This window comes from Ascaphus truei, unplaced genomic scaffold, assembly GCF_040206685.1.
Source record: "Ascaphus truei isolate aAscTru1 unplaced genomic scaffold, aAscTru1.hap1 HAP1_SCAFFOLD_1607, whole genome shotgun sequence".
Lineage (NCBI taxonomy): Eukaryota > Metazoa > Chordata > Amphibia > Anura > Ascaphidae > Ascaphus > Ascaphus truei.
The window spans coordinates 44,849-69,364 of NW_027454498.1; the positions used below are offsets into that span (position 1 = coordinate 44,849).

Below are 24,516 nucleotides of genomic sequence, written 5' to 3' on the forward strand. Positions count from 1 at the left end.
ACCTCAACCTTTCATAACAATCACATAGAACTGCAGCTGTGCGCTACTGCACATGTTCTTGTTATGAATGGTAGTAGATGTGGTCCTTGGGTCTTTACTTCATACTGTAGCCACCCTCTACTCATGATGTATTGAATCAACGAAAACTTGCATGGTTCAGATCACAGGAAGGGGTAGAGTAGAGATGAAAATATTCAATGTGAAACCCGTAGCAGCCGGATTGTGTGGAGTCAATAAAACGACAAATACTAAATGGTAAATGAGAAATATACACATTGCTTATCTGTCTCTGTGTAGTAATTTTCCTTCTCTTCAACTGTCCTTCAAATTTTCTCTTTTGCAAGAAAAGGAACACATGGCTTCAATATTCACTTCTGTTCTGCAGTCATCCCTCCTGAAATAAAAGTTAAGCATTGCATTGTTATTATGATAATACATACAATAAACCTTGCTCCAAACCATTTGATGCAAAGCAAATCCCCCTCCCACCCACAGCTGTGCTCCTTCTAGAGCATGCATGTCAAACTCCAGTCCTCGAGGGTCCCAAACAGGCCAGGTTTTCAGTAGGGATATCCTGAAAACCTGGCCTGTTTGCTGCCCTCGAGGACTGGAGTTTGACATCCTTGTTCTTGAGCTTCTACCACGCAAGTCATCCATGTGAGTGACACTGTACTGCAGTCCTGGTCTGCACACAATCTACTGAATCAATGACATCACACTGTAAAGGCAATCTACAAGATGTATTAGTTGTCCACACTTCCGAAATGTTACTTTTATGTCCAAATCACTTATTCCCATGACCTGATATTTGTATTTGTTATTTATAGGATTGTCACAAAGAGTTGATGAGGTCACCAAATGATAGTATGTAGAGAGAAAGAGAGATCTCAGAACAGAGCCCTGATGTATACCCACAGACAGATCAATAGAAGACGAAGACATGTTAGCAACAGAGATGGAGAATGTGTGGTTGTTTCTGAGAAAAGGGTGACCACTACAGGCTTAAAGTAAGAGGGTAAAGAGCCAGAGAATAGGGAGGAATTGAAGATGTGGGTGAGAGTGGGGACTAAGAGATGCAGTAAGGTGTGAGGGGATACGATCTAGAGGGCATGTGGTAGAGGGAGAAGAGAAGATGATTAGCTTCCAGCTCTGTAAGAGAAGAAAAGGAGTCAAATGCAGAACGAGAATTAGGTAGAAGGAGAGAAGGGGGAAGGGACAGAAGGAATCTCCTTGTGGGTGGCATCCACCTTGCCTCTGAAGTAGTCAAATGCTTGAGGAGAAGTGAAGGAAGGATGGCAAGTGTGAGGAGAAGGTTAGTGGAGGGAGTCAAATACAGGGAAAAAAAGACAGCGTAAATTAAATTTGAGTGTTGATGAATGTGAAAAAAAAGTAGTGTGGTTTGGCCCCAGAGAGCAGCTTTATACAGGACTGGAGACATTTTTACTGTAGAAAAATCAAATATCAATTGTGTGATTTCCTTCATAGGCATTAAGAACAGCGAGTGGAAGTGTGATGAACATGTTTGGGAATTTAGCCAAGGGTGTGGGCTAGAGGGACAAGTGTGTCAGAGCCTAGAGGGGGCATATAGATAGGAGGATAGCATTGTAAGAGTTAATAAGATTGTTAGTTTAAGCGGAAAGAGAGAGAGAGCAGAGAGGTTAGAGTAGATGTCAGAGGAGAGTTTAATTAAGCAGAGGCAAATCAGTGGGACAGGTAAGATGGGGTGAGGGGAATGACTGATTGTGAATGATGAGAGCAGAAGAGGTCATGTACAACTAGAGCCTTGTTAGTCAGAGAACGGACATTCCAGATGGCATAGGAGAAGGGAAGAGAAAAGTAAGGAAAGGAATGTGGATTACATTAGATAGGTTAACACTCTTAGCAGGGAGGCAGAGGCAGGGAGGCCCGATGTGTATATGAGCAGGTTCAAGATTATAAGAGATATCCCACACATCAGCAAACATAGAAGGAGACACAGAGATAGGTGTAGAGAGAGACAGAGATAGCTCTATGTAGAGAGAGAGGGACGTAGAGAGAATGAGACAGATAGGCGCAGAGAGAGGGGGCGCAGAGAGAGGAAGCGCCAAAAGAGGGGGCGCAGAGAGAGGGGGCACAGAGAATAGGATATTAAAGAGTGCTTTTCATTGAGCAGTGCAGAAATAGCTGCAATAGAGGTCTGTACAAATGGTGCAGTGTGTAGACACATGCAAAGGTAGGGGAAGGAAAGAGGAGAACATGTGGATAAAAGCAGGAGTGTGGAAGTTAGAGAAATTAGAAAAGTTTAACAGAGGAGTGAGGAAACAGCAAGCAGAAAGAACAAGAGAGAGGTTACATTGGGATGACGTTCTGTGGTAAAGAGAAAATGCTAGGAGAGAGCTTTCAAATATTAGAGGACATGAATTGAGGGAGCAAATGTATAAATCAAAACCTGAGGGGGAGGTATAGCACGAAAGCTTGCACAGCAGATTATAGTCTTAATGTTGCGTGTACCTGTCAGGGTATTCAAGAAGTTAAATTCTCACAAGTGCAGAGTTCATGATGAAATGCTGAATCTAGTCCCCCTCCAATTTAATTTTAATATAACTTTTCCATTCTTCATTACTGCAAAAAGCAAACAAAACAAAACCACATTGCATTACTATTTTCAAAATGGATTGAATGGCATATTCAACAGTGACTGTGTGATGCCAATATTCCCCACTCACTCGTAGTGAAGCACATATTGTACTAGTGTTGAAAGTAGGCCGGTAGAGTCAGGTACGCAGTACTGATAAAACAATAAGTGCCCGTCGTAAGTACCAGCTCCGCAACAGTGCGGGCATCACATTAGTGACGTGGATGAACATATATGGATAAGCCCATATTAAGGCATCACGTGACCAGAGCCGTCACTGACTGGGTATACGTAAAGACGCAGGGAGATGCAAGGAAAGGGAGGGAGAGAGAGAGACAGGGAGAAGATGTGAAACGGAGGAAGGCACGGATGGAGGGAGTTCTTCCGAGCTTCTGCGGGCCTCTCTCTTTCACTGGTGCATGCCGGGAGCTGGTCCCAACATCCACAAAGTGTGTGTGTATTATTGGTTGTATTTTATGGGGGTAGGAGGGTAGTGTGTATATTGTGTGTGTGGGAGTATTATATTGTGTGTAGAGGTGCAGAGGAGAGTACTAGATTGTGTATCTTGTGTAAGGGTGTTGTGTATATTGTGTTTGGAGCTATAATATTATTGGGGAGATTAGTATTGAGGAGGTATTATAGTGTGTATTGTGGGGAGTATTAGTGTGTGTATTGTTTGTGGGTGACAGATGCTGGGGGTATGCAGCAATCCCTGCACTGAGGTCCGAGGCGGCTCTGCATCGCTCGCACGCACTGTGGACGACCAAGCATGTGCCCATGATAATCATGGCCTTAGAGGGATGAGTGTGTCAGAGCCTAGAAGGGGTATATATATAATGGAGGAGGGAGGAGGAAGGAGGAGGAGGGAGGAGGAGATGATAGCATTGTAAAAGTTAACAAGATAGTTAGTTTAAGCAGAAAGTGAGGAGAGGTTAGAGATAAGGGTAGATGTCAGAGGAGAGAGTTCAATTAAGCTGAGGTATCGAGTAGGACAGGGGTGAGGGGAATGAGAGGTGGTGGATGAGAGCAGAAGAGGTCATGTACAAATAGACCTTGTTAGTCAGAGAGCAGTCATTCCAGAGGGCACGTGAGAAGTGAAGAGTAAAGTGAGACATGGAATGTGGATTACATTAGATGGGTTAATACGCTTAGCAGGGAGGTGGAGAGAGAGAGGCAAGAGGCAGAGAGAGGCAAGAGGCAGAGAGTGGTGCAGGGGTTGAGGAAGAGATGTTGCATGTACCTTATCAGAACATTAAAGAACATCAATTCACACTGGTGCAGAGTTGATGATGAATCCAGTTCACCTCCAATTCAATTTTAACAGAAATGTTTCATTCTTCATTACTGAAAAAAAAGAAAAGTAAAAAACATTTCATTACTATTTTCAAAATGGATTGAATTCCCCCAACAATGACTATGTGTTACCAATATATCCCTCTCAGTCCCACTGCAGCATATACTGTACCAGTGTGAAAGTAGGAAGGTACACAGTACCGGTAAAACAATACGTGCCGGTACTATGCACCATATGAATTATAAGGGGATGTAAATCTCCCAGTCTCTCTCCATATCCGCAACAGAGCGGGCTCCGGTCAGTGGCATGGATGCCCATATATGGGTATGCTCATATTTGGGCATCCCATGTCACTGACCGGAGCCGGCTCTGAGTATAGGGATATATGCGGAGACGCAGAGGTGCAAGGAAATGGGAGGAGGCACGGTGAGAAACAGGGAGAGACCACAGGAAGATAGAGGGCAACAACTTCCACAAGGTACTTGTATGGGTATAATTGTTTGTATTTTGTGCAGAGGGGGTAATTTCAGATAAAATACAATTCTCCACCCTCTACGAAACAATTCCACTTTGTTCAGTAAGCCAGAAAGTCTTGGTCCCATGTGGACTGAATTTAATGCAAATAAGGTCCTTAATACACAAGTAAAGAATAAAGTTACTTATTCTCTACTGTAAGAAGTGCCACATTGCCCACTATTTGGGTCCTGTGCCCAGATTGTGACCATGCATGGCAGAGGTGAGATTCCCCCAACTCCAATTTGCTACACTCTCCAAGAGAGATAATTGTGATCAGAGGTGGAACTAGGGGAGGGTGTGAGCAGGGTCACTGCCCAGGGAGTAACCTGACCGGGGGCACGGAAATCTCATTTAGTGCATATGTTGCGGCACTGCATTGATTGACCGGTCAATCTGCACTGCTGCCTGTCACAGTGACATCCTGATCGGGCACTGTGATCAGCTATAGCACTGACCCAGGTGAGATAGTTCAGCACTTTACAAGGAGGGAACAGATGTTGTGGGTGACAGATGCTGGAGGTAGGCCAAGACTGTTGGCCAGAGTAACGTGGAGACTTACTGCACTCTGCATGCCCATCCTCTCCCTGACATCAGGGGAAGGAAGTGGCCCTGGGGTGTGTGTAGGTATGCCAGATGTCAGTGTATGCATAAGTAAGTATGCCTGTGTAGTGGGAGGTGTAGGGGCGTTAAGCTGGAGGACTTAAAACAGGCACAAAAGCACATAGATACCTCTGATTATACCGCACCAAATGCTGATAATATCATGCTGTAGCTGCACTTTACAGAAGATGATGCAGATGTCATCATTGGTTGGTGGGTTCATTAAATCAATCCATCATATCATAACCACACTGTGCATATGATGTACTGAATCAGTAACACCAGGAAGACATCTCCATGTTAGGAGTAGAGTTGAAGTTAACAGAATATGTCCAGCACTGTGGTGTGTAGCCCATAAATAATAATTGTGCACATTACCAGAACAACATACTGTCAACTGCAAGATCATTTTGCTGCTTGTAGCGTATGCTCATCCTGTACAGTGTTGTAGTAGATCCGTCTCTTCAGTGTTCACTGCAACAAAAGTAAGACATTGCATTAATATTACAGACGTTTGGGGGCTGAAATCTCACTTCGCTGCGGACAATTTCCCTTTGCATAAGATTCTTGTGATTATGTCAATGATGATCAATAACTGCATCATAACACAGCCGCTCTATACAGAAGATGTACTTGCTCTCAATGGTCATGGAGGTAATACGTCACACAATGTACAGATATAGCAAGGATTATTTCTCCCACTGGTGCATTATGGCATTATGATGGGAAATGTTGTGAGATTCTGCATTATCAGCATCACTGAATCTTTTGGAAATTAAGTGATATTCTATGTTTTAATGCAATATTATGGATGATCAGCCGGTAAAATAATAATAGCTTGCTGTATCTGTAGCCATGCTCTACCCATGATGTGCTGAACCAATGACTGCAGAGAGATTCAGAGTGGTAAACATGACTGGAACGCATCTCTGAATAATGGGCAGCAAAGCAGTGCAGAATAGGAGGTGAAAGTATTTAAAATGGAAGATCCTTAGCAGCTGTGTGGGTAGTAGACAGTACAGACTGACCAAGTAAATGGTAAAAGGAGTAACTTCAACATTACTTGGCTTTGTTCTCCACATTGAAGCTTTCCTCCTCTTTAAATCACTAATACTGATGCCATGTGTAACCTGTACTGAGAGTTATATAATCTACTGGCCTAGATGAAACCATATGATGCAAACAGGATCCATCCCACTCCAGATTCATAGAATTGAACCACCTCAACCTTTCATAACAATCACATAGAACTGCAGCTGTGCGCTACTGCACATGTTCTTGTTATGAATGGTAGTAGATGTGGTCCTTGGGTCTTTACTTCATACTGTAGCCACCCTCTACTCATGATGTATTGAATCAACGAAAACTTGCATGGTTCAGATCACAGGAAGGGGTAGAGTAGAGATGAAAATATTCAATGTGAAACCCGTAGCAGCCGGATTGTGTGGAGTCAATAAAACGACAAATACTAAATGGTAAATGAGAAATATACACATTGCTTATCTGTCTCTGTGTAGTAATTTTCCTTCTCTTCAACTGTCCTTCAAATTTTCTCTTTTGCAAGAAAAGGAACACATGGCTTCAATATTCACTTCTGTTCTGCAGTCATCCCTCCTGAAATAAAAGTTAAGCATTGCATTGTTATTATGATAATACATACAATAAACCTTGCTCCAAACCATTTGATGCAAAGCAAATCCACCTCCCACCCACAGCTGTGCTCCTTCTAGAGCATGCATGTCAAACTCCAGTCCTCGAGGTCCCAAACAGGCCAGGTTTTCAGTAGGGATATCCTGAAAACCTGGCCTGTTTGCTGCCCTCGAGGACTGGAGTTTGACATCCTTGTTCTTGAGCTTCTACCACGCAAGTCATCCATGTGAGTGACACTGTACTGCAGTCCTGGTCTGCACACAATCTACTGAATCAATGACATCACACTGTAAAGGCAATCTACAAGATGTATTAGTTGTCCACACTTCCGAAATGTTACTTTTATGTCCAAATCACTTATTCCCATGACCTGATATTTGTATTTGTTATTTATAGGATTGTCACAAAGAGTTGATGAGGTCACCAAATGATAGTATGTAGAGAGAAAGAGAGATCTCAGAACAGAGCCCTGATGTATACCCACAGACAGATCAATAGAAGACGAAGACATGTTAGCAACAGAGATGGAGAATGTGTGACAGGAAAGTTATGATGAAAACCAGGATAGAACTGTGTTACGGATACCAAGAGAGAGTTTAGAATATGAAGGAGGAGAGTGATTGAGAGCATCAAACGCAGCAGATAGATCAAGTAGGATTAGTAGGGAAAAGTGACCTTGGGAATTTGCTTTAAGCACAGTCTGTAGAACGAGCTGTACGAAAGGCAGGTTGTAAAGGATCCAGGAGGGAATGTGATTTAAGAATGTTGACATTCTAGCAATTAGGAGACAAACAGCAGGAGGGATACAGGGCGGTAGTTAGTAAGGCACATAGGGTGTAGGTTGTTTCTGAGAAAAGGGTGACCACTACAGGCTTAAAGTAAGAGGGTAAAGAGCCAGAGAATAGGGAGGAATTGAAGATGTGGGTGAGAGTGGGGACTAAGAGATGCAGTAAGGTGTGAGGGGATACGATCTAGAGGGCATGTGGTAGAGGGAGAAGAGAAGATGATTAGCTTCCAGCTCTGTAAGAGAAGAAAAGGAGTCAAATGCAGAAGGAGAATTAGGTAGAAGGAGAGAAGGGGGTAGGGACAGAAGGAATCTCCTTGTGGGTGGCATCCACCTTGCCTCTGAAGTAGTCAAATGCTTGAGGAGAAGTGAAGGAAGGATGGCAAGTGTGAGGAGAAGGTTAGTGGAGGGAGTCAAATACAGGGAAAAAAAGACAGCGTAAATTAAATTTGAGTGTTGATGAATGTGAAAAAAAAGTAGTGTGGTTTGGCCCCAGAGAGCAGCTTTATACAGGACTGGAGACATTTTTACTGTAGAAAAATCAAATATCAATTGTGTGATTTCCTTCATAGGCATTAAGAACAGCGAGTGGAAGTGTGATGAACATGTTTGGGAATTTAGCCAAGGGTGTGGGCTAGAGGGACAAGTGTGTCAGAGCCTAGAGGGGGCATATAGATAGGAGGATAGCATTGTAAGAGTTAATAAGATTGTTAGTTTAAGCGGAAAGAGAGAGAGAGGTTAGAGTAGATGTCAGAGGAGAGTTTAATTAAGCAGAGGAAAATCAGTGGGACAGGTAAGATGGGGTGAGGGGAATGACTGATTGTGAATGATGAGAGCAGAAGAGGTCATGTACAACTAGAGCCTTGTTAGTCAGAGAACGGGCATTCCAGATGGCATAGGAGAAGGGAAGAGAAAAGTAAGGAAAGGAATGTGGATTACATTAGATAGGTTAACACTCTTAGCAGGGAGGCAGAGGCAGGGAGGCCCGATGTGTATATGAGCAGGTTCAAGATTATAAGAGATATCCCACACATCAGCAAACATAGAAGGAGACACAGAGATAGGTGTAGAGAGAGACAGAGATAGCTCTATGTAGAGAGAGAGGGACGTAGAGAGAATGAGACAGATAGGCGCAGAGAGAGGGGGCGCAGAGAGAGGAGGCGCCAAAAGAGGGGGCGCAGAGAGAGGGGGCACAGAGAATAGGATATTAAAGAGTGCTTTTCATTGAGCAGTGCAGAAATAGCTGCAATAGAGGTCTGTACAAATGGTGCAGTGTGTAGACACATGCAAAGGTAGGGGAAGGAAAGAGGAGAACATGTGGATAAAAGCAGGAGTGTGGAAGTTAGAGAAATTAGAAAAGTTTAACAGAGGAGTGAGGAAACAGCAAGCAGAAAGAACAAGAGAGAGGTTACATTGGGATGACGTTCTGTGGTAAAGAGAAAATGCTAGGAGAGAGCTTTCAAATATTAGAGGACATGAATTGAGGGAGCAAATGTATAAATCAAAACCTGAGGGGGAGGTATAGCACGAAAGCTTGCACAGCAGATTATAGTCTTAATGTTGCGTGTACCTGTCAGGGTATTCAAGAAGTTAAATTCTCACAAGTGCAGAGTTCATGATGAAATGCTGAATCTAGTCCCCCTCCAATTTAATTTTAATATAACTTTTCCATTCTTCATTACTGCAAAAAGCAAACAAAACAAAACCACATTGCATTACTATTTTCAAAATGGATTGAATGGCATATTCAACAGTGACTGTGTGATGCCAATATTCCCCACTCACTCGTAGTGAAGCACATATTGTACTAGTGTTGAAAGTAGGCCGGAAGAGTCAGGTACGCAGTACTGATAAAACAATAAGTGCCCGTCGTAAGTACCAGCTCCGCAACAGTGCGGGCATCACATTAGTGACGTGGATGAACATATATGGATAAGCCCATATTAAGGCATCACGTGACCAGAGCCGTCACTGACTGGGTATACGTAAAGACGCAGGGAGATGCAAGGAAAGGGAGGGAGAGAGAGAGACAGGGAGAAGATGTGAAACGGAGGAAGGCACGGATGGAGGGAGTTCTTCCGAGCTTCTGCGGGCCTCTCTCTTTCACTGGTGCATGCCGGGAGCTGGTCCCAACATCCACAAAGTGTGTGTGTATTATTGGTTGTATTTTATGGGGGTAGGAGGGTAGTGTGTATATTGTGTGTGTGGGAGTATTATATTGTGTGTAGAGGTGCAGAGGAGAGTACTAGATTGTGTATCTTGTGTAAGGGTGTTGTGTATATTGTGTTTGGAGCTATAATATTATTGGGGAGATTAGTATTGAGGAGGTATTATAGTGTGTATTGTGGGGAGTATTAGTGTGTGTATTGTTTGTGGGTGACAGATGCTGGGGGTATGCAGCAATCCCTGCACTGAGGTCCGAGGCGGCTCTGCATCGCTCGCACACACTGTGGATGACCAAGCATGTGCCCATGATAATCATGGCCTTAGAGGGATGAGTGTGTCAGAGCCTAGAAGGGGCATATATATGATGGAGGAGGGAGGAGGAGGAGGGAGGAGGAGGAGATGATAGCATTGTAAAAGTTAACAAGATAGTTAGTTTAAGCAGAAAGTGAGGAGAGGTTAGAGATAAGGGTAGATGTCAGAGGAGAGAGTTCAATTAAGCTGAGGTATCGAGTAGGACAGGGGTGAGGGGAATGAGAGGTGGTGGATGATGAGAGCAGAAGAGGTCATGTACAAATAGACCTTGTTAGTCAGAGAGCAGTCATTCCAGAGGGCACGTGAGAAGTGAAGAGTAAAGTGAGACATGGAATGTGGATTACATTAGATGGGTTAATACGCTTAGCAGGGAGGTGGAGAGAGAGAGGCAAGAGGCAGAGAGTGGTGCAGGGGTTGAGGAAGAGATGTTGCATGTACCTTATCAGAACATTAAAGAACATCAATTCACACTGGTGCAGAGTTGATGATGAATCCAGTTCACCTCCAATTCAATTTTAACAGAAATGTTTCATTCTTCATTACTGAAAAAAAAGAAAAGTAAAAAACATTTCATTACTATTTTCAAAATGGATTGAATTCCCCCAACAATGACTATGTGTTACCAATATATCCCTCTCAGTCCCACTGCAGCATATACTGTACCAGTGTGAAAGTAGGAAGGTACACAGTACCGGTAAAACAATACGTGCCGGTACTATGCACCATATGAATTATAAGGGGATGTAAATCTCCCAGTCTCTCTCCATATCCACAACAGAGCGGGCTCCGGTCAGTGGCATGGATGCCCATATATGGGTATGCTCATATTTGGGCATCCCATGTCACTGACCGGAGCCGGCTCTGAGTATAGGGATATATGCGGAGACGCAGAGGTGCAAGGAAATGGGAGGAGGCACGGTGAGAAACAGGGAGAGACCACAGGAAGATAGAGGGCAACAACTTCCACAAGGTACTTGTATGGGTATAATTGTTTGTATTTTGTGCAGAGGGGGTAATTTCAGATAAAATACAATTCTCCACCCTCTACGAAACAATTCCACTTTGTTCAGTAAGCCAGAAAGTCTTGGTCCCATGTGGACTGAATTTAATGCAAATAAGGTCCTTAATACACAAGTAAAGAATAAAGTTACTTATTCTCTACTGTAAGAAGTGCCACATTGCCCACTATTTGGGTCCTGTGCCCAGATTGTGACCATGCATGGCAGAGGTGAGATTCCCCCAACTCCAATTTGCTACACTCTCCAAGAGAGATAATTGTGATCAGAGGTGGAACTAGGGGAGGGTGTGAGCAGGGTCACTGCCCAGGGAGTAACCTGACTGGGGGCACGGAAATCTCATTTAGTGCATATGTTGCGGCACTGCATTGATTGACCGGTCAATCTGCACTGCTGCCTGTCACAGTGACATCCTGATCGGGCACTGTGATCAGCTATAGCACTGACCCAGGTGAGATAGTTCAGCACTTTACAAGGAGGGAACAGATGTTGTGGGTGACAGATGCTGGAGGTAGGCCAAGACTGTTGGCCAGAGTAACGTGGAGACTTACTGCACTCTGCATGCCCATCCTCTCCCTGACATCAGGGGAAGGAAGTGGCCCTGGGGTGTGTGTAGGTATGCCAGATGTCAGTGTATGCATAAGTAAGTATGCCTGTGTAGTGGGAGGTGTAGGGGCGTTAAGCTGGAGGACTTAAAACAGGCACAAAAGCACATAGATACCTCTGATTATACCGCACCAAATGCTGATAATATCATGCTGTAGCTGCACTTTACAGAAGATGATGCAGATGTCATCATTGGTTGGTGGGTTCATTAAATCAATCCATCATATCATAACCACACTGTGCATATGATGTACTGAATCAGTAACACCAGGAAGACATCTCCATGTTAGGAGTAGAGTTGAAGTTAACAGAATATGTCCAGCACTGTGGTGTGTAGCCCATAAATAATAATTGTGCACATTACCAGAACAACATACTGTCAACTGCAAGATCATTTTGCTGCTTGTAGCGTATGCTCATTCTGTACAGTGTTGTAGTAGATCCGTCTCTTCAGTGTTCACTGCAACAAAAGTAAGACATTGCATTAATATTACAGACGTTTGGGGGCTGAAATCTCACTTCGCTGCGGACAATTTCCCTTTGCATAAGATTCTTGTGATTATGTCAATGATGATCAATAACTGCATCATAACACAGCCGCTCTATACAGAAGATGTACTTGCTCTCATTGGTCATTGAGGTAATACGTCACACAATGTACAGATATAGCAAGGATTATTTCTCCCACTTGTGCATTATGGCATTATGATGGGAAATGTTGTGAGATTCTGCATTATCAGCATCACTGAATCTTTTGGAAATTAAGTGATATTCTATGTTTTAATGCAATATTATGGGTGATCAGCCGGTAAAATAATAATAGCTTGCTGTATCTGTAGCCATGCTCTACCCATGATGTGCTGAACCAATGACTGCAGAGAGATTCAGAGTGCTAAACATGACTGGAACGCATCTCTGAATAATGGGCAGCAAAGCAGTGCAGAATAGGAGGTGAAAGTATTTAAAATGGAAGATCCTTAGCAGCTGTGTGGAACGTAGACAGTACAGACTGACCAAGTAAATGGTAAAAGGAGTAACGTCAACATTACTTGGCTTTGTTCTCCACATTGAAGCTTTCCTCCTCTTTAAATCACTAATACTGATGCCATGTGTAACCTGTACTGAGAGTTATATAATCTACTGGCCTAGATGAAACCATATGATGCAAACAGGATCCATCCCACTCCAGATTCATAGAATTGAACCACCTCAACCTTTCATAACAATCACATAGAACTGCAGCTGTGCGCTACTGCACATGTTCTTGTTATGAATGGTAGTAGATGTGGTCCTTGGGTCTTTACTTCATACTGTAGCCACCCTCTACTCATGATGTATTGAATCAACGAAAACTTGCATGGTTCAGATCACAGGAAGGGGTAGAGTAGAGATGAAAATATTCAATGTGAAACCCGTAGCAGCCGGATTGTGTGGAGTCAATAAAACGACAAATACTAAATGGTAAATGAGAAATATACACATTGCTTATCTGTCTCTGTGTAGTAATTTTCCTTCTCTTCAACTGTCCTTCAAATTTTCTCTTTTGCAAGAAAAGGAACACATGGCTTCAATATTCACTTCTGTTCTGCAGTCATCCCTCCTGAAATAAAAGTTAAGCATTGCATTGTTATTATGATAATACATACAATAAACCTTGCTCCAAACCATTTGATGCAAAGCAAATCCACCTCCCACCCACAGCTGTGCTCCTTCTAGAGCATGCATGTCAAACTCCAGTCCTCGAGGGTCCCAAACAGGCCAGGTTTTCAGTAGGGATATCCTGAAAACCTGGCCTGTTTGCTGCCCTCGAGGACTGGAGTTTGACATCCTTGTTCTTGAGCTTCTACCACGCAAGTCATCCATGTGAGTGACACTGTACTGCAGTCCTGGTCTGCACACAATCTACTGAATCAATGACATCACACTGTAAAGGCAATCTACAAGATGTATTAGTTGTCCACACTTCCGAAATGTTACTTTTATGTCCAAATCACTTATTCCCATGACCTGATATTTGTATTTGTTATTTATAGGATTGTCACAAAGAGTTGATGAGGTCACCAAATGATAGTATGTAGAGAGAAAGAGAGATCTCAGAACAGAGCCCTGATGTATACCCACAGACAGATCAATAGAAGACGAAGACATGTTAGCAACAGAGATGGAGAATGTGTGACAGGAAAGTTATGATGAAAACCAGGATAGAACTGTGTTACGGATACCAAGAGAGAGTTTAGAATATGAAGGAGGAGAGTGATTGAGAGCATCAAACGCAGCAGATAGATCAAGTAGGATTAGTAGGGAAAAGTGACCTTGGGAATTTGCTTTAAGCACAGTCTGTAGAACGAGCTGTACGAAAGGCAGGTTGTAAAGGATCCAGGAGGGCATGTGATTTAAGAATGTTGACATTCTAGCAATTAGGAGACAAACAGCAGGAGGGATATAGGGCGGTAGTTAGTAAGGCACATAGGGTGTAGGTTGTTTCTGAGAAAAGGGTGACCACTACAGGCTTAAAGTAAGAGGGTAAAGAGCCAGAGAATAGGGAGGACTTGAAGATGTGGGTGAGAGTGGGGACTAAGAGATGCAGTAAGGTGTGAGGGGATACGATCTAGAGGGCATGTGGTAGAGGGAGAAGAGAAGATGATTAGCTTCCAGCTCTGTAAGAGAAGAAAAGGAGTCAAATGCAGAAGGAGAATTAGGTAGAAGGAGAGAAGGGGGAAGGGACAGAAGGAATCTCCTTGTGGGTGGCATCCACCTTGCCTCTGAAGTAGTCAAATGCTTGAGGAGAAGTGAAGGAAGGATGGCAAGTGTGAGAAGAAGGTTAGTGGAGGGAGTCAAATACAGGGGAAAAAAGACAGCGTAAATTAAATTTGTGTGTTGATGAATGTGGAAAAAAAAGTAGTGTGGTTTGGCCCAAGAGAGCAGCTTTATACAGGACTGGAGACATTTTTACTGTAGAAAAATCAAACATCAAGTGTGAGATTTCCTTCATAGGCATTAAGAACAGCGAGTGGAAGTGTGATGAACATGTTTGGGAATTTAGCCAAGGGTGTGGGTTAGAGGGACGAGTGTGTCAGAGCTTGAAGGGGCATATAGAGGATAGCATTGTAAGAGTTAATAAGATTGTCAGTTTAAGCAGAAAGAGAGAGAGAGAGAGCAGAGAGGTTAGAGTAGATGTCAGAGGAGAGTTTAATTAAGCAGAGGAAAATCAGTGGGACAGGTAAGATGGGGTGAGGGGAATGACTGATTGTGAATGATGAGAGCAGAAGAGGTCATGTACAACTAGAGCCTTGTTAGTCAGAGAACGGACATTCCAGAGGGCATAGGAGAAGGGAAGAGAAAAGTAAGGAAAGGAATGTGGATTACATTAGATAGGTTAACACTCTTAGCAGGGAGGCAGAGGCAGGGAGACCCGATGTGTATATGAGCAGGTTCAAGATTATAAGAGATATCCCACACATCAGCAAACATAGAAGGAGACACAGAGATAGGTGTAGAGAGAGCCAGAGATAGCTCTATGTAGAGAGAGAGGGACGTAGAGAGAATGAGACAGATAGGCGCAGAGAGAGGGGGCGCAGAGAGAGGGGGCGCAGAAAGAGGGGGCGCAGAGAGAGAGGGGGCGCAGAGAGAGAGGGGGCGCAGAGAGAGAGGGGGCGCAGAGAGAGAGGGGGCGCAGAGAGAGAGGGGGCGCAGAGAGAGAGGGGGCGCAGAGAGAGAGGGGGCGCAGAGAGAGAGGGGGCGCAGAGAGAGAGGGGGCGCAGAGAGAGAGGGGTGCAGAGAGAGAGGGGGCGCAGAGAGAGGGGGCGCAGAGAATAGGATGTACATGAGTGCTTTTCATTGAGCAGTGCAGAAATAGCTGCAATAGAGGTCTGTACAAATGGTGCAGTGTGTAGACACATGCAAAGGTAGGGGAAGGAAAGAGGAGAACATGTGGATAAAAGCAGGAGTGTGGAAGTTAGAGAAATTAGAAAAGTTTAACAGAGGAGTGAGGAAACAGCAAGCAGAAAGAACAAGAGAGAGGTTACATTGGGATGACGTTCTGTGGTAAAGAGAAAATGCTAGGAGAGAGCTTTCAAATATTAGAGGACATGAATTGAGGGAGCAAATGTATAAATCAAAACCTGAGGGGGAGGTATAGCACGAAAGCTTGCACAGCAGATTATAGTCTTAATGTTGCGTGTACCTGTCAGGGTATTCAAGAAGTTAAATTCTCACAAGTGCAGAGTTCATGATGAAATGCTGAATCTAGTTTCCCTCCAATTTAATTTTAATATAACTTTTCCATTCTTCATTACTGCAAAAAGCAAACAAAACAAAACCACATTGCATTACTATTTTCAAAATGGATTGAATGGCATATTCTACAGTGATTGTGTGATGCCAATATTCCCCACTCACTCGTAGTGAAGCACATATTGTACTAGTGTTGAAAGTAGGCCGGTAGAGTCAGGTACGCAGTACTGATAAAACAATAAGTGCCCGTCGTAAGTACCAGCTCCGCAACAGTGCGGGCATCACATTAGTGACGTGGATGAACATATATGGATAAGCCCATATTAAGGCATCACGTGACCAGAGCCGTCACTGACTGGGTATACGTAAAGACGCAGGGAGATGCAAGGAAAGGGAGGGAGAGAGACAGGGAGAAGATGTGAAACGGAGGAAGGCACGGATGGAGAGAGGGAGTTCTTCCGAGCTTCTGCGGGCCTCTCTCTTTCACTGGTGCATGCTGGGAGCTGGTCCCAACATCCACAAAGTATGTGTGTATTATTGGTTGTATTTTATGGGGGTAGGAGGGTAGTGTGTATATTGTGTGTGTGGGAGTATTATATTGTGTGTAGAGGTGCAGAGGAGAGTACTAGATTGTGTATCTTGTGTAAGGGTGTTGTGTATATTGTGTTTGGAGCTATAATATTATTGGGGAGATTAGTATTGAGGAGGTATTATAGTGTGTATTGTGGGGAGTATTAGTGTGTGTATTGTTTGTGGGTGACAGATGCTGGGGGTATGCAGCAATCCCTGCACTGAGGTCCGAGGCGGCTCTGCATCGCTCGCACACACTGTGGACGACCAAGCATGTGCCCATGATAATCATGGCCTTAGAGGGATGAGTGTGTCAGAGCCTAGAAGGGGCATATATATGATGGAGGAGGGAGGAGATGATAGCATTGTAAAAGTTAACAAGATAGTTAGTTTAAGCAGAAAGTGAGGAGAGGTTAGAGATAAGGGTAGATGTCAGAGGAGAGAGTTCAATTAAGCTGAGGTATCGAGTAGGACAGGGGTGAGGGGAATGAGAGGTGGTGGATGATGAGAGCAGAAGAGGTCATGTACAAATAGACCTTGTTAGTCAGAGAGCAGACATTCCAGAGGGCACGTGAGAAGTGAAGAGTAAAGTGAGACATGGAATGTGGATTACATTAGATGGGTTAATACGCTTAGCAGGGAGGTGGAGAGAGAGAGGCAAGAGGCAGAGAGTGGTGCAGGGGTTGAGGAAGAGATGTTGCATGTACCTTATCAGAACATTAAAGAACATCAATTCACACTGGTGCAGAGTTGATGATGAATCCAGTTCACCTCCAATTCAATTTTAACAGAAATGTTTCATTCTTCATTACTGAAAAAAAAGAAAAGTAAAAAACATTGCATTACTATTTTCAAAATGGATTGAGTTCCCCCAACAATGACTATGTGTTACCAATATATCCCTCTCAGTCCCACTGCAGCATATACTGTACCAGTGTGAAAGTAGGAAGGTACACAGTACCGGTAAAACAATACGTGCCGGTACTATGCACCATATGAATTATAAGGGGATGTAAATCTCCCAGTCTCTCTCCATATCCGCAACAGAGCGGGCTCCGGTCAGTGGCATGGATGCCCATATATGGGTATGCTCATATTTGGGCATCCCATGTCACTGACCGGAGCCGGCTCTGAGTATAGGGATATATGCGGAGACGCAGAGGTGCAAGGAAATGGGAGGAGGCACGGTGAGAAACAGGGAGAGACCACAGGAAGATAGAGGGCAACAACTTCCACAAGGTACTTGTATGGGTATAATTGTTTGTATTTTGTGCAGAGGGGGTAATTTCAGATAAAATACAATTCTCCACCCTCTACGAAACAATTCCACTTTGTTCAGTAAGCCAGAAAGTCTTGGTCCCATGTGGACTGAATTTAATGCAAATAAGGTCCTTAATACACAAGTAAAGAATATAGTTACTTATTCTCTACTGTAAGAAGTGCCACATTGCCCACTATTTGGGTCCTGTGCCCAGATTGTGACCATGCATGGCAGAGGTGAGATTCCCCCAACTCCAATTTGCTACACTCTCCAAGAGAGATAATTGTGATCAGAGGTGGAACTAGGGGAGTGGGTGAGCAGGGTCGCTGCCCAGGGAGTTACCTGACTGGGGGCACGGAAATCTCATTTAGTGCATATGTTGCGGCACTGCATTGATTGACCGGTCAATCTGCACTGCTGCCTGTCACAGTGACATCATGATCGGGCACTGTGATCAGCTATAGCACTGACCCAGGTGAGATAGTTCAGCACTTTACAAGGAGGGAACAGATGTTGTGGGTGACAGATGCTGGGGGTAGGCCAAGACTGTTGGCCAGAGTAATGTGGAGACTTACTGCACTCTGCATGCCCATCCTCTCCCTGACATCAGGGGAAGGAAGTGGCCCTGGGGTGTGTGTAGGTATGCCAGATGACAGTGTATGCATAAGTAAGTATGCCTGTGGAGTGGGAGGTGTAGGGGCGTTAATCTGGAGGACTTAAACCAGGCACAAAAGCACATAGATACCTCTGATTATACCGCACCAAATGCTGATAATATCATGCTGTAGCTGCACTTTACAGAAGATGATGCAGATGTCATCATTGGTTGGTGGGTTCATTAAATCAATCCATCATATCATAACCACACTGTGCATATGATGTACTGAATCAGTAACACCAGGAAGACATCTCCATGTTAGGAGTAGAGTTGAAGTTAACAGAATATGTCCAGCACTGTGGTGTGTAGCCCATAAATAATAATTGTGCACATTACCAGAACAACATACTGTCAACTGCAAGATCATTTTGCTGCTTGTAGCGTATGCTCATCCTGTACAGTGTTGTAGTAGATCCGTCTCTTCAGTGTTCACTGCAACAAAAGTAAGACATTGCATTAATATTACAGACGTTTGGGGGCTGAAATCTCACTTCGCTGCGGACAATTTCCCTTTGCATAAGATTCTTGTGATTATGTCAATGATGATCAATAACTGCATCATAACACAGCCGCTCTATACAGAAGATGTACTTGCTCTCATTGGTCATGGAGGTAATACGTCACACAATGTACAGATATAGCAAGGATTATTTCTCCCACTTGTGCATTATGGCATTATGATGGGAAATGTTGTGAGATTCTGCATTATCAGCATCACTGAATCTTTTGGAAATTAAGTGATATTCTATGTTTTAATGCAATATTATGGGTGATCAGCCGGTAAAATAATAATAGCTTGCTGTATCTGTAGCCATGCTCTACCCATGATGTGCTGAACCAATGACTGCAGAGAGATTCAGAGTGGTAAACATGACTGGAACGCATCTCTGAATAATGGGCAGCAAAGCAGTGCAGAATAGGAGGTGAAAGTATTTAAAATGGAAGATCCTTAGCAGCTGTGTGGAGAGTAGACAGTACAGACTGACCAAGTAAATGGTAAAAGGAGTAACTTCAACATTACTTGGCTTTGTTCTCCACATTGAAGCTTTCCTCCTCTTTAAATCACTAATACTGATGCCATGTGTAACCTGTACTGAGAGTTATATAATCTACTGGCCTAGATGAAACCATATGATGCAAACAGGATCCATCCCACTCGATTAATAGAATTGAACCACCTCAACCTTTCATAACAATCACATAGAACTGCAGCTGTGCGCTACTGCACATGTTCTTGTTATGAATGGTAGTAGATGTGGTCCTTGGGTCTTTACTTCATACTGTAGCCACCCTCTACTCATGATGTATTGAATCAACGAAAACTTGCATGGTTCAGATCACAGGAAGGGGTAGAGTAGAGATGAAAATATTCAATGTGAAACCCGTAGCAGCCGGATTGTGTGGAGTCAATAAAACGACAAATACTAAATGGTAAATGAGAAATATACACATTGCTTATCTGTCTCTGTGTAGTAATTTTCCTTCTCTTCAACTGTCCTTCAAATTTTCTCTTTTGCAAGAAAAGGAACACATGGCTTCAATATTCACTTCTGTTCTGCAGTCATCCCTCCTGAAATAAAAGTTAAGCATTGCATTGTTATTATGATAATACATACAATAAACCTTGCTCCAAACCATTTGATGCAAAGCAAATCCACCTCCCACCCACAGCTGTGCTCCTTCTAGAGCATGCATGTCAAACTCCAGTCCTCGAGGGTCCCAAACAGGCCAGGTTTTCAGTAGGGATATCCTGAAAACCTGGCCTGTTTGCTGCCCTCGAGGACTGGAGTTTGACATCCTTGTTCTTGAGCTTCTACCACGCAAGTCATCCATGTGAGTGACACTGTACTGCAGTCCTGGTCCGCACACAATCTACTGAATCAATGACATCACACTGTAAAGGCAATCTACAAGATGTATTAGTTGTCCACACTTCCGAAATGTTACTTTTATGTCCAAATCACTTATTCCCATGACCTGATATTTGTATTTGTTATTTATAGGATTGTCACAAAGAGTTGATGAGGTCACCAAATGATAGTATGTAGAGAGAAAGAGAGATCTCAGAACAGAGCCCTGATGTATACCCACAGACAGATCAATAGAAGACGAAGACATGTTAGCAACAGAGATGGAGAATGTGTGACAGGAAAGTTATGATGAAAACCAGGATAGAACTGTGTTACGGATACCAAGAGAGAGTTTAGAATATGAAGGAGGAGAGTGATTGAGAGCATCAAACGCAGCAGATAGATCAAGTAGGATTAGTAGGGAAAAGTGACCTTGGGAATTTGCTTTAAGCACAGTCTGTAGAACGAGCTGTACGAAAGGCAGGTTGTAAAGGATCCAGGAGGGAATGTGATTTAAGAATGTTGACATTCTAGCAATTAGGAGACAAACAGCAGGAGGGATACAGGGCGGTAGTTAGTAAGGCACATAGGGTGTAGGTTGTTTCTGAGAAAAGGGTGACCACTACAGGCTTAAAGTAAGAGGGTAAAGAGCCAGAGAATAGGGAGGAATTGAAGATGTGGGTGAGAGTGGGGACTAAGAGATGCAGTAAGGTGTGAGGGGATACGATCTAGAGGGCATGTGGTAGAGGGAGAAGAGAAGATGATTAGCTTCCAGCTCTGTAAGAGAAGAAAAGGAGTCAAATGCAGAAGGAGAATTAGGTAGAAGGAGAGAAGGGGGAAGGGACAGAAGGAATCTCCTTGTGGGTGGCATCCACCTTGCCTCTGAAGTAGTCAAATGCTTGAGGAGAAGTGAAGGAAGGATGGCAAGTGTGAGGAGAAGGTTAGTGGAGGGAGTCAAATACAGGGAAAAAAAGACAGCGTAAATTAAATTTGAGTGTTGATGAATGTGAAAAAAAAGTAGTGCGGTTTGGCCCCAGAGAGCAGCTTTATACAGGACTGGAGACATTTTTACTGTAGAAAAATCAAATATCAATTGTGTGATTTCCTTCATAGGCATTAAGAACAGCGAGTGGAAGTGTGATGAACATGTTTGGGAATTTAGCCAAGGGTGTGGGCTAGAGGGACAAGTGTGTCAGAGCCTAGAGGGGGCATATAGATAGGAGGATAGCATTGTAAGAGTTAATAAGATTGTTAGTTTAAGCGGAAAGAGAGAGAGAGCAGAGAGGTTAGAGTAGATGTCAGAGGAGAGTTTAATTAAGCAGAGGCAAATCAGTGGGACAGGTAAGATGGGGTGAGGGGAATGACTGATTGTGAATGATGAGAGCAGAAGAGGTCATGTACAACTAGAGCCTTGTTAGTCAGAGAACGGACATTCCAGATGGCATAGGAGAAGGGAAGAGAAAAGTAAGGAAAGGAATGTGGATTACATTAGATAGGTTAACACTCTTAGCAGGGAGGCAGAGGCAGGGAGGCCCGATGTGTATATGAGCAGGTTCAAGATTATAAGAGATATCCCACACATCAGCAAACATAGAAGGAGACACAGAGATAGGTGTAGAGAGAGACAGAGATAGCTCTATGTAGAGAGAGAGGGACGTAGAGAGAATGAGACAGATAGGCGCAGAGAGAGGGGGCGCAGAGAGAGGAAGCGCCAAAAGAGGGGGCGCAGAGAGAGGGGGCACAGAGAATAGGATATTAAAGAGTGCTTTTCATTGAGCAGTGCAGAAATAGCTGCAATAGAGGTCTGTACAAATGGTGCAGTGTGTAGACACATGCAAAGGTAGGGGAAGGAAAGAGGAGAACATGTGGATAAAAGCAGGAGTGTGGAAGTTAGAGAAATTAGAAAAGTTTAACAGAGGAGTGAGGAAACAGCAAGCAGAAAGAACAAGAGAGAGGTTACATTGGGATGACGTTCTGTGGTAAAGAGAAAATGCTAGGAGAGAGCTTTCAAATATTAGAGGACATGAATTGAGGGAGCAAATGTATAAATCAAAACCTGAGGGGGAGGTATAGCACGAAAGCTTGCACAGCAGATTATAGTCTTAATGTTGCGTGTACCTGTCAGGGTATTCAAGAAGTTAAATTCTCACAAGTGCAGAGTTCATGATGAAATGCTGAATCTAGTCCCCCTCCAATTTAATTTTAATATAACTTTTCCATTCTTCATTACTGCAAAAAGCAAACAAAACAAAACCACATTGCATTACTATTTTCAAAATGGATTGAATGGCATATTCAACAGTGACTGTGTGATGCCAATATTCCCCACTCACTCGTAGTGAAGCACATATTGTACTAGTGTTGAAAGTAGGCCGGTAGAGTCAGGTACGCAGTACTGATAAAACAATAAGTGCCCGTCGTAAGTACCAGCTCCGCAACAGTGCGGGCATCACATTAGTGACGTGGATGAACATATATGGATAAGCCCATATTAAGGCATCACGTGACCAGAGCCGTCACTGACTGGGTATACGTAAAGACGCAGGGAGATGCAAGGAAAGGGAGGGAGAGAGACAGGGAGAAGATGTGAAACGGAGGAAGGCACGGATGGAGGGAGTTCTTCCGAGCTTCTGCGGGCCTCTCTCTTTCACTGGTGCATGCCGGGAGCTGGTCCCAACATCCACAAAGTGTGTGTGTATTATTGGTTGTATTTTATGGGGGTAGGAGGGTAGTGTGTATATTGTGTGTGTGGGAGTATTATATTGTGTGTAGAGGTGCAGAGGAGAGTACTAGATTGTGTATCTTGTGTAAGGGTGTTGTGTATATTGTGTTTGGAGCTATAATATTATTGGGGAGATTAGTATTGAGGAGGTATTATAGTGTGTATTGTGGGGAGTATTAGTGTGTGTATTGTTTGTGGGTGACAGATGCTGGGGGTATGCAGCAATCCCTGCACTGAGGTCCGAGGCGGCTCTGCATCGCTCGCACGCACTGTGGACGACCAAGCATGTGCCCATGATAATCATGGCCTTAGAGGGATGAGTGTGTCAGAGCCTAGAAGGGGTATATATATAATGGAGGAGGGAGGAGGAAGGAGGAGGAGGGAGGAGGAGATGATAGCATTGTAAAAGTTAACAAGATAGTTAGTTTAAGCAGAAAGTGAGGAGAGGTTAGAGATAAGGGTAGATGTCAGAGGAGAGAGTTCAATTAAGCTGAGGTATCGAGTAGGACAGGGGTGAGGGGAATGAGAGGTGGTGGATGATGAGAGCAGAAGAGGTCATGTACAAATAGACCTTGTTAGTCAGAGAGCAGTCATTCCAGAGGGCACGTGAGAAGTGAAGAGTAAAGTGAGACATGGAATGTGGATTACATTAGATGGGTTAATACGCTTAGCAGGGAGGTGGAGAGAGAGAGGCAAGAGGCAGAGAGTGGTGCAGGGGTTGAGGAAGAGATGTTGCATGTACCTTATCAGAACATTAAAGAACATCAATTCACACTGGTGCAGAGTTGATGATGAATCCAGTTCACCTCCAATTCAATTTTAACAGAAATGTTTCATTCTTCATTACTGAAAAAAAAAGAAAAGTAAAAAACATTTCATTACTATTTTCAAAATGGATTGAATTCCCCCAACAATGACTATGTGTTACCAATATATCCCTCTCAGTCCCACTGCAGCATATACTGTACCAGTGTGAAAGTAGGAAGGTACACAGTACCGGTAAAACAATACGTGCCGGTACTATGCACCATATGAATTATAAGGGGATGTAAATCTCCCAGTCTCTCTCCATATCCGCAACAGAGCGGGCTCCGGTCAGTGGCATGGATGCCCATATATGGGTATGCTCATATTTGGGCATCCCATGTCACTGACCGGAGCCGGCTCTGAGTATAGGGATATATGCGGAGACGCAGAGGTGCAAGGAAATGGGAGGAGGCACGGTGAGAAACAGGGAGAGACCACAGGAAGATAGAGGGCAACAACTTCCACAAGGTACTTGTATGGGTATAATTGTTTGTATTTTGTGCAGAGGGGGTAATTTCAGATAAAATACAATTCTCCACCCTCTACGAAACAATTCCACTTTGTTCAGTAAGCCAGAAAGTCTTGGTCCCATGTGGACTGAATTTAATGCAAATAAGGTCCTTAATACACAAGTAAAGAATAAAGTTACTTATTCTCTACTGTAAGAAGTGCCACATTGCCCACTATTTGGGTCCTGTGCCCAGATTGTGACCATGCATGGCAGAGGTGAGATTCCCCCAACTCCAATTTGCTACACTCTCCAAGAGAGATAATTGTGATCAGAGGTGGAACTAGGGGAGGGTGTGAGCAGGGTCACTGCCCAGGGAGTAACCTGACCGGGGGCACGGAAATCTCAT

General features: G+C 43.7%; 3 long non-coding RNA genes across 3 annotated transcripts in view; all 3 read right to left on the bottom strand.

Moving 5' to 3' along the window:
• Positions 1–3,960, bottom strand: part of LOC142476439 (uncharacterized) — a 46,173-nt gene extending 42,213 nt beyond the window's left edge. Inside the window, exons 1-3 of the long non-coding RNA XR_012791674.1 lie at positions 3,855–3,960; positions 2,491–2,601; positions 275–394 (exon numbers count right to left, since the gene is read on the bottom strand). This is a non-coding gene — a long non-coding RNA (uncharacterized LOC142476439). The remainder of the gene's footprint in view (positions 1–274; positions 395–2,490; positions 2,602–3,854) is intronic.
• A 1,448-nt stretch (positions 3,961–5,408) lies between these two features.
• On the bottom strand, positions 5,409–10,480 carry LOC142476440 (uncharacterized). The gene is made up of 4 exons (XR_012791676.1): positions 10,375–10,480; positions 9,029–9,139; positions 6,517–6,638; positions 5,409–5,498 (listed from the first exon to the last, which is right to left on the bottom strand). It is a non-coding gene; the product is annotated as an uncharacterized LOC142476440 (long non-coding RNA).
• A 1,448-nt stretch (positions 10,481–11,928) lies between these two features.
• On the bottom strand, positions 11,929–23,746 carry LOC142476441 (uncharacterized). The gene is made up of 8 exons (XR_012791677.1): positions 23,595–23,746; positions 22,249–22,359; positions 19,729–19,850; positions 18,617–18,712; positions 17,069–17,172; positions 15,742–15,852; positions 13,037–13,158; positions 11,929–12,018 (listed from the first exon to the last, which is right to left on the bottom strand). It is a non-coding gene; the product is annotated as an uncharacterized LOC142476441 (long non-coding RNA).
• Between the last annotated feature and the right edge of the window lie 770 nt (positions 23,747–24,516).